Source organism: Pteropus vampyrus, unplaced genomic scaffold (genome assembly GCF_000151845.1).
Source record: "Pteropus vampyrus isolate Shadow unplaced genomic scaffold, Pvam_2.0 Scaffold72, whole genome shotgun sequence".
Classification (NCBI taxonomy): Eukaryota; Metazoa; Chordata; class Mammalia; order Chiroptera; family Pteropodidae; genus Pteropus; species Pteropus vampyrus.
In genome coordinates this window covers 299,332-309,901 of record NW_011888853.1, presented here as the reverse complement: position 1 = coordinate 309,901, position 10,570 = coordinate 299,332, and the positions used below count along the sequence as shown (strand labels likewise).

The window sequence follows — 10,570 nt, the reverse complement described above, 5'->3', positions numbered from 1 at the left end:
AGAATCATCTATAGAGTTACATTCCCTCATTGATTCCCAAGGAATGTGTCTACCCATGGCTAATACACCAGGCCGGACAAATCCTAGCTCTGTTGGAGTAACAGTCTTGCTGAGGAGACAGTCAATAACAAATAGGCATAACATTCCACTAGAGGAATAAGAGAAGAGTTTAATTTAGCTATGTTTGGGGGGGAAAGTGGCATCGGGGCTTCCAGGATAAAAATGGAGGCGGACGCAACCCATGACTCTCTCGAAGTCAGGCAGATGCGTCTGCAGAACCCACAGTTGGAGCTTAGCTGTGGTGACCCAATTCATCGGAGATTTTTTTTTTTTTTTAAATCAGGGCGAAAGTCATGTACTATAAAATTAAGCATGTTAAGTGTACACTTCAGCAGCACTTAGTACACCCACAGTGGTGTGTAACTACCACTTCTGCCTAGTTCCAAAACATTTTCGTCCCTCCAAAACAAAACCCTCGTACCCACTGAGCAGTCGCTCTGCATGCCTCCGCCCCGCTCAGTCCCTAGCGACCACCGATCTGCTTTCAGTTTTTGTGGATTTACCCATTCTGCCTATTTCGCGTAAACGGAATTACGAGGTATGTGGCCTTTTGTGTCTGGCTTCTGTCAGTGAGCATAGTTTTGAGGTTCATCCGTGTTGTAACACGTGTCAGTGCTTCATCCGTTTTCATGGGTCAGTAACCTTCCGTCTCATAGACGCACCCATTTCGTTCATCCATTCATTAGTCGGTGGACATCTGGGTTGCTTCCACGTTTTGGTCACTGCGAACACAGGTGAACGGGGATCTGTCTGAGTACCTGTTTTCAGTTTTCTGGCTCACAGGCTTTGGCACCATGGAGGTCACCCAGGTTCCGTCCCGTCGTAAGAGGCAGAGCAGTGCCTTGCTGCAGTGAGTGGGTGGAGGCTTCGTAACCTGAGCCTGGCTGGGACTCCCAGGCAGTGTTCCGCACATGCTGTACTTTTCCTCCTGTCTGGGCCTGGGTTCAGCAGGGATGAGCCTGGGCACTCTCTCCCTCATCTTTCGAATCTTGCAAAGTTCCGGCTGTTCTCATATAGCCCCCAACTCCCGTAAACCTCCTTTACCCACGGAGACGAGCAATCCACGTGGTCAGCCATCCTGGAGTCCAGGAGCCCCTACTTACTCCAGCTTTCTGGCTCGCATCTGTGGGCACTGCAGGTCCTCTGGCGATGTCACCTGAGGCTCTGACTTTCCTATACAGTACTTAATGGAGCTGGAGGTAGAACCAGGTGGTCCTCCAGGGTAGGAATGGAGGTGGAGGTAGGCTCTGACTTCACCTCTGTCCCCAGGTAATTCCTTTTGTAAGGCAGCCTTTGCTTGCAGGCACTGATGGATGTTATGGGCCAGTAGAGGTGACGAGGTGATGTTGTGGAAGCTCCTTCCCCAGGAGGAAAGCATGCCCTCTCCCTTGGTGGTTCTTCCCCTGCCCCCCCCCCGCCCAACCAGTGGATCCCCTAGCAGATTCCCCCAGGGCAGAGAAGAGGTAATTGTCCTAGGATGGAGGTTCAGAAGATTCTAGAATTCTCTACTCAGGTGGTAGAGTTGGCCAGAGTCCTGGGTTCTGAGGTTCTCTCTTCAGATGCTTCTATTTCAGGGCAAGTGACTTGCGAAGCTCCAGGGGTCACCATTTGGTAATTGCCGGGAGGGCCATCACTGGTAGGATTGAATAGATGCCAGGAAAAGGACAATGGAGAGGGGGAGAGAAAGAAGGACGGGCGTTCACAGGAAAAGACACACCCCCGAGAGAAGCAGGCGAGGCTGCAGAGGGTCCTGCTCCCATGGGTCCAGTAGTTCAGTTGTCTCCCACGTCTTTGACCTTGAAGGGCTGAATTTTCTGTAGCGTTGAAGCCTCTCCAGCACTTAGCAGAGGGCTCAGTGCGCAGCAAATGCTCAGTAATGAGTCAATTAACGTAAATGAATGACGTCTTCCGCTGGCATGAGGCTGGGGTGGGTGTGCAGAGCCCACCAAGCTGCCTCGTGACCCTGACTTTAGGGACGTCCCCGCCTTAGATGGTAATTTGCTTGCTGGGCCTCCAAGTAACACAAGTTACCTCTGCCGCAAACAGAATCAAAACGAAATGTCAACTGGTTATTGGGGTTCAATTCAGGAAATAATCATGTTTCTTGCCCAGGTCGGCCTGGCTTCAGGTCCTCAGTGATCTGATTGACAAGGGTTTCGAGAACTCTGTATTCGCTTATTAGTCTAATGGACACACATGGTGGCTTCCCAGGGCAGAGCTGCTTTTATGTCGTCCTGTATTCCTTGGGCATAAGCTACCACTGGGGGACATCTGCATTATCTAATTTATTCCTTTGAAGCATTTCATTTTTGTTGGTTGCTCTTTAAAGGTCATTACCAAATAAACATGGAACGAAAGGTCAATGCACCCCGTGGAGAAATCATCATACATCAGCTTCGGTCCTGTCCGATTCCAGCGCCTACCTCCTTATTGGCAGAGCCTCGTCTTCCGGTTTTATGTGGCTAATTGTGCTTCTCGGCTCTGAATCTGGGAATGAAGGTTCACAGTTGTTGGATGGCAACGAATCCTAATTGTTGCAAACCTTAATCTATGGGAATTAAGTTCTTTCCGGTGATCGCCAAGGAGTAATATGAGTTGTGGCCAGCAGCACGGCACGACTGTCTTCCTGCCCCAGATGGATCGGATGCTTGGAGACTTGTAGATGAAGTGGTGGATTCGCTGAGCGGGATTTGGGAAGAACACAAGGATGGGGTTTGGGCAAAAGATCAGGGATATTCACCTTTGTCTGTGGCTTTTAACTAGTAAAGAAGGAAAACACAACATGAGAGGAATCGGTAAGGCTGCGTAGATGGAAGCTTTGTGCCACGAAGGACAGGCAGGGCTGACAAGTCCCCGTCCTCGTGAGCACTCAGAGAGGGTGTTTGCTCAGGCTACTGTACTCCCAGGGGAATGGCGGGGGCGGTGAAGGGCCCAGGCTAGGCCATCGGAAGAACAACTGGAAAAACCCCTATTTAGGTTTGAAGAGCAAAGCATCGAGATGACCTGAGTGCTACCTCGAGGTAACAGGAAAAAGATGTAGGTAGCTCCAGAGGCAAACCTAGAACCACTGGGTAGAAATTCTGTGGGAGCAGATGTGACACTCTTACTAGATTGATAGGGTGTCTGTCACAGGTAGGGTTGAAGAAGAGGCCACGCCTCCACTTTGGGGGATGCAGTAGAGGATGCTTGTGCATTTTGCTGTGCCACACCCCCCAACTCAGCGGCCGACCTCTGATTTGTTTCAGCCAGAGACTTAGATAAGCCAAGGCAGTGGTTCTCACGTGTCTCTGCCCTGACACAATAAAGGATATGTGGCCCTTTCACCCCCCCAACAGTGTTCCCAGGGCAGTTATTCTCAATTACGGGACCTTGGCATCTGAGATGTATCTTAGACACTCCGCTCGTCAGTGTGGGGTGTGCCTCAGTCCCTTTATCCGTGGAACGGGCACAGTGTCAGTAGCTAGCTTCATAAGGTTCTCGTGAAGCTTAAATCAGTCACGACAGGTCAAGTATGGAGAATGGTACTTAGCACATGCGAAAGTGTTAGCTATCGTGTGTAACTTTCAAAAGTTTCTGAGATAGTTCCGATACATGTCCCTGGCCCTCTCCACCCCATCCCCAACCTGACCGGTTGAGAATCTCCGGTCCAAGCTAGAAGGAGGTCTCTGAACCAGTGAACTCATGGGTGAATTCAGCAAATCCATTTCTTTAGGTGCTGGCGAAACAAGGCTGAACAACATCGCAGGGCGACCGTGTGCTGTGGAGCTTGCATTCTCAGAGAGAGGACACAGGCCGATCCGTCACCACCCTACGGCCCCTCCCCCTTGCCCCACACAACTGAAAACAAACAGAACTTGCAAGTTGTTCAAGTTTGCATAGGTCCATCCCAAGATCCACACCCCTGCCCATTCTCCCTGCACTCGGAGACAATTTAACGATTATCTCTAAGTATTTAAAACCCACCATGTGCTGTAGCGCCCTCTGCTGAGCTACCATGGCTTCTCGATGCCTCGGTTTCCCTAAGTCCATCCTTGCAGTTGAACTTTCTAACTCCTGATGTCCAAAGAGAAAAAAGAGGCTTCTTCTTTCTCCAGGCTGCTGCTCCCTGGGTCACATTAGCCACCAGTAAAAGCAATTATTTTAACCTCTAGTCATTTGCTGTTGGATCACCAAGGCACCTCAGAACTCCAGACAGGCCCTAAGAGAGAAATCTGGTTGAAAGGTTGAAGGGCTGATGGCTGGCATAATTGTCATCTGGGGCTGCTCATCATGCTGATGTGCTGACTGCCCTCTCTGGTTTCATGACTTGAGAACTCAGGGGTCCTGGGTAGTATAGAGGGGTTCATTTCTGGCCCATGATACCCTCGCAGATACCCTAACCCACCTCACTTTCAGGGGTGGAAGCCAGTCTCTGCCAGCAACGTGCAGCCATGGTCCAGATGTTCAACTTACTCAGCCTGGCAGCTTACCCCATGCTTTATCATAGATACTCTGTAGTTGAAGAAAAACCTCAGCTAGTTAGAGGGAGTTCAGAGGAAAGACAATGAGGCCGAGAGGATGGGGAGGTGGACCTGGTGTAGGTGCTGAGGGAGAGCCTGGAGGAGGAAAACAAAGTTGGGAAAAGGCCCATCGGTCATGGCTGAGCATGGAACCCATGACTGCGTAGAAGACGGTGACTAATCGCGGTCCAGCCTTGCTGAAGAAAGGGGTTAAACTGTGTCACGGGAGATTTTGCTTAGACCTAGCTGAGTTAGAGAGCAGAACGCTGCATTTTGTTGACTCTAAGACTCCATCAAGCCGAGCGAGGATGCACTATGATTTTGTGAACCACCGAGGAAGAGAGACACTGCCTCAAACCATACGACTTGCTTATACTGTCCCATTGTCACGACCAACTCTTTCCTCGGGGCTAAGAGCGTCCCCGGACTCTGCTTCTTTCCAGCCTCCGAGGCCCTGCTGAGAGTTTTATGCCTGTGCTTTCGATGTGGAGTGGTGATCAAGCCATGATCGCTGCGTCGCACCTGCCACCTGGCTGACGGCCATCGTAACAGCGCACGGGTGAATCAGATTTCCGAGATGCCAGATTGGGGGTGGGGTGGTGGTTTGTGCATCTTTGCATCAGCCAAATATGGTCGTTAACCTTCTCCAGGCGCCTGGGGTGAGGGTGAGGCTGAGGCCGGCCTGGAGGCAGAGGGGGGAGTTCTCTTCAGTCCCCAAAACTTCTGGGGCTACTTGGACGGTCAACAGCACTGGGGACAGTGGAGACCGGAGCTGCAGTGCCCTGGCTGCTTCAGCCCATGTCTCATGCCGCCAGGGCCGAGGAGTAAGCCGGATGGTTCCTCCAGTGGTTCTAGCAGAAACTAGCCAGTCCTTTTTTTTTTTTTTAACAATGCCGTTAGAAACCCTCCAGTACCATTCAGCACGCCGCTCTAATGAAAAGGGAAAAGGTCTTTCTTGTGCTCTGGGGGTTTAATAATAAGAGCAGCTGTGAGTGGCGGGACGGAGCGATGCGGCAGGCGGTGCGAGCTTATGGCAGTTGGGCTGTTTGTCTTCATTAGCGTCATCCACAGAAAGCATCACCTTAGACGTGGCGTGGGCCCTTAGGTCACCCAGCTGGTTCTCTCCAGGAGCCCGCAGGGATCAGCGTGGCCTAGTTTTCAAGACTTTAACAAATTCCCTGGCGGGAAGAAGCACCCTAATGTCTCACTCCCATTGCCCTAAGAGTGTCTCTTCTTCATCTGAGATGGTGCTTCTCAACTGGGGGCTGTGTTGGACAAAGTCTGGAGACGTCCCTGGTCGTCACAACTGGGAGGGGGTGCTGCTGGCATCCAGTGGGTGGAGGCCAGGCTTCTGCTGAGCCCCCGACCGAGCACAGGAGAGGGCCCCTCCCCCAACAGGGAATGATCGGGCACAAGATGTCAGGGGTGCCTGGGGTGAGACATGCTAATAAACAAAGCAACCACCGAAACCAAGATGCTGTTCTCGACTGTCGCATTTCCCTTTCGTGAAATCTGGAGAGGAGGAGGGAGAGAGGAAATAAACTATTCTTCAGGCAGTATCCACCGCAGCCTTCCCGCAGTGCGATGCTGTAGCTGCTGATAAAAAGCTGAAATCTTGGCACTTTTCGATGGTTTCCCCCGATCTTGAAACACTAAAAGAAATTACACAGGCACAGACTCAGAGATTGCCGAAGGAACGAATTTTATCCCCGAAGCCTATGCTCCTCACACTTGACTGGGGATCTGCAGGTTCTTATTCACAGACTGGGATGAAGCCTGAGACTGTGCCTCTGTACCAGGCTCACCACCTGCGAGCTGCTAGGGGCGCCTGTGCTGCCCGAACATAGGTCACACATCGAGAAGCAAGGCACTGCCCTGACTGGTTGTATTCCCAGGTCTGTGGAGGGAGTGGGGTTACGGCTCCTGCCTTTCATTTAAATGTTGATGATGGGGAAACCCTTTGCAAAGTCCTGTGCATATCACATATGTGGTGTGATGTGGAGAGACCGACTCCTCCTAGTTTGTCCAGAATTGTTCCAATTAAAACCCCAAGTCCTGCATCCAGGAAAGCCCTCAGTCCTCTGAAATCAGGGGTGGGGTTAGAGAAATAACAGGTGGTTTATAGTTAGCATGGGATGGTTGGTCACCCTGTGAGCCCCACACTGTCCCCCAGGGAAGGCGTGGCTGGACCTTTCAAACTTCCTTTAAGGAGAAACGCTCTCTTCCCCATTGCACTGGGGACTGAAAGAAGGCTTTTCATTCATTCATTTGTTTCTCTCCCATTCTGGGAATAGAAGTAGATGTGAAGTCAGGAAACCTCACTACCTAACATCGGAGCACATTTTGTGTCGCCAGAAGGATTGTGTTTCTCATCCTCTAGCTGTCGTTTGTACTCTTCACCGAAAGGTCCCTCAACCTTTGTCTTTTCTTCTCTTCTTCCCATCCCTGTTACCGCAGCTTCCAGATTCTTCCCTGCCTTTCATGGGGCCACAGCCCTGCTCCAAAATTTTGGGCACTTCCTGACTGATACAGTTCTCGAGGGTTTTGCCCTCAAGGAAATAAGTTTTGTAATAGAGAGACAAAAAGTACGAGATGTTTCCACACTCTTAAGTAGTCTGTAGTCTCTGCGGGTGACAAATACACGTGAATCTTGTCTTTAAAAGGTCTGAGGTTTCATATAATAAAGGGCTGCCGTGCCAGATGGAGTGTAAGGTCTGTTGATGCGGATTTGCAGTTAAATTAGGGTACAAACAGTTAGCATGCTGTCTGAACCCTCCCTGAAATGACATGATCAATTTCCGTGGGGTTGGCCAAACATTCTTGGTTAATTTCTGCCTCTGGGCCATTCCTGATCAGGAATGCCTTCTCCATTCCTCTCTGCCTACCCGCATCCTTCACTGTTCTGTACGGATCCCCCCCTCACCGTCCCTGGCACTCTTCCAGCCCCTTAGTGCTCTCTGCTCTAGGACTTCCGGCATTTATTAGTGTGGCAGTGGTCACCACAGTCTGGCCCAACAGGGTTCAAAGACGGGGAAAGCCACATCAAGAGAAGAGAATGAATAAGCACTTAAGGGGAGGAGACCACCTTAGGGCGAGCTGGTCCCCAACCACCCTGCAGGTCTTGTCACCTCAAGTCTCACCAGCCTCCTGGAGCGGCAGCTGCACTTACTTCTTCAATTAGTTTGGCACTTAGGGATTTTCGTGAGGTCACACTGTAGAAGTCTTGCCTGGGAGTATGCGCTGTAAAAATTAAGAGCCTTAAAAAAAGTAGGTCGCCGCTTATTTATTTGACAAATATTTATTGAGCGCCTTCTCTGTTCACTGGTGAGAGAGCACATGTTCATTATAATTCTCCTGAGGGCTGGAAAACCTAACTGGTATACCTGTTAGAGCAGCAATGGGCAAGGGTGGAAAGCTGCTCACGTAGGTAACTGTTTCGCATGGGTATATTTACATGACTGGTTTCTCAAAGCCAGGGACTGTGCGTTTCATTTATTCTCTACCCCCTGCAGCCACGATGCCCAGCTTGGGGTTCCTGAACTTGAAGAGACTGCCTAGTGTTATGTTCATCAATTATTAATATTTCCAGGAGCCAAATGAGGCAAAGGCAAATTAAAATCCAATTTCTTTGCTTTGGGCTGGAGTGACAGCCTCTCAGTTCTGCCGCCTTGGCATCTCATGTTGATCTGAAGCTCTGACGGGTAGTTACATAAGTATGTCTTTGATGAATAAAAAAACAGGCCAAAGAATTAAATTTTGCTTAACATTGTTTATTTGACAGAAGTCTTTTAAACTATTTTTGGGAGGAGTGAGGTTAGAGAAATAATTGTAGGCGGTTTATAGTCAGCACAGAGATAGATGGTTGCATACTGTATAATCAGTGCTTGTTAAAATGAATACAAAGTAGATTTTGGTATTAACAAATCATAGTGCTTAGGTATCAACAGAATCGTGGAACTTCCCCACTGTGGGTATAGAAAGTTCTGGAAGAATTTCTCATAGCCTACTCAAGCCCAGAAGCAGGCACCTCAGGAGACAACATTCTAAAGTCCAACTGCCACGTGTCCCTCTGATTGGCAGCTGGGTGTGTGTCAGGGGCCCTGCGTGAAGCTGCACAGTTTGTACTTTCTGGGGCTGGAGGGAGGAGAAAAGGAGCCTCAGAAATGAACACTTTGCTCTGAACTTGTGGTTTCCAGGGTGTGTCTGGGGAGCATTTGAGATGGCCAGAGAAACGAGGTCCCTGGTAGGTGGCGGGAGCCCACATACCCGTGAGCCTCTGAGGGCTCAGATGTTCTGTCTGAGCTCGGACCCCGCCGACCATCTGTTTGTGGAACTGGAAGGCAAGGGCCATAAACTGCAGTGTGACAGGCTCTCCCGGTGGTGACAGGCGGCCCCCGGGGGCTCCTGGAAGGGAGGGAGGGGCCATTCTCCGGCCTCTGGTCCTCATCGCGTGGGGACTGTCTACCTCATTCTGCAGCTGGCCGGTAGAAGAGCTAATGAGGTGAAGACAATTCTTGGGAAATGATTGATTAAAACGAATTGTGGAAATTTTCAAGGGAACCTGGCTTTCTAAAGAGCTGGTTATTTTAAACATCCAGGTGGCTTCGGCTGTAAGCAGAGAGTCTGTTTTACTGACCGAGGGTCTTGGGCTGAGAATCAGGAGTTTCACTATTGACTTTAGGTCTTATTATTTAAGCTCGATGAGCCTTGGTTCCTGTATTCACCTTCTTTTGTGCCTTATTAAAATATTTTTAAATTATGAAAGGAGCATAATATTATAGAAAGGGGAAAAAAACTCTACGCTCTCATCATCCAATGCCCCAACTACTTTAATTCGTATGAATTCCATTCTAGTCTTCTGGTACTTGGATATGTTTATTTTTTTATCATTGTAATAACAAATGGCATATAATTTTGTATGTGGCTTTTTTCACAAAATACGATAGCATAAATATTGCCTACATTGCTGTCTATCATTTTGACTAACTGCATAAAAGTCCACTGCAATTATGTTCTGTACTTTATCGAATTACTCTTCATGGTGCAGCTTTAGAGTGATCAATATCTTTCTTCTCCTGTATTTTAAATATTTTTATGAGGTACGTTCCTGGGAAATCATAGCGGTGGGCCAACCCCATTAGCAGGGATAGAGGGCACAGTGCGATTTGCAGACTCCATCATTCCGTTTAATTAAACAAATGATTTTTTGAGTACCGTTTATGTGTGAGGCTTTCTGCCTGTGTTATTATCGCTCGCAGGGCCCCGTGGAGGATTCGTGACCATGTTGCAAGGCCATAATGATAGTAGGTGAAAGGTCAGTGTAAATCTGGGCAAAGTCTCTATGACAAATCGTTTGAAAACAGTTGCAGAAGTTTTACCGTGAAAATCCGTGTCGTCTTCCTACTTCTTGTTTTCAGGATGTGCGAAGACGTGTAAGGGGAACCTCATTTGTTCGTTATGCCTGGAAAAGATTTGCGTGAGCGTTGGTGTTCTCACCCACTCCCTGTATTCCTGCTTACGATAATCATTTCCGTGGTCGAGATGGAAAGCTGTGACTCTAAGCCGGCAGCTTAGGATGATTAAGGACTCGCAGATGTGTGACATGTGGGAGTAATGGGGCTGGTGGGAGGTCTGGGTTCCGGCCCCAGCTCTGGCACCAACCAACGCCGTGTCCAGGATTGTGTTGCCGTCTGTGACGTGAGCAGCTTGGACCAGAGGCTTTCGGAGGTTCCTCCCAGCACTAAATTTTATGGTGTGAGCTACGGCGGCCTTCAGCCCTGTATTAGTTTATTAGGGCTGCCTAACAAGACACCACAGACAGGGTGACTTAAACAACAGTTCATTCTCTCACAGTTCCAGAGCCAGAAGCCCCAGATCCAGGTGTCGTCAGGGCCGGTTCCTCCTGCAGGCCCTGAGGGAAGGGTCTGTCCACGCCTCTCTCCTTGGCCTGCTGATGGCCACCTTCTCCTCCGTCTCCTCGCCCTCCCTGTTGGATTAGCACCCACTCTAAT

General features: G+C 49.6%; 1 protein-coding gene across 1 annotated transcript in view; it reads left to right on the top strand.

Annotated features, from left to right (window-relative positions):
- Positions 1-10,570, top strand: part of SLC39A11 (solute carrier family 39 member 11) — a 229,639-nt gene that overhangs the window by 50,839 nt on the left and 168,230 nt on the right. The gene's annotated exons all lie outside the window — the stretch shown is intronic.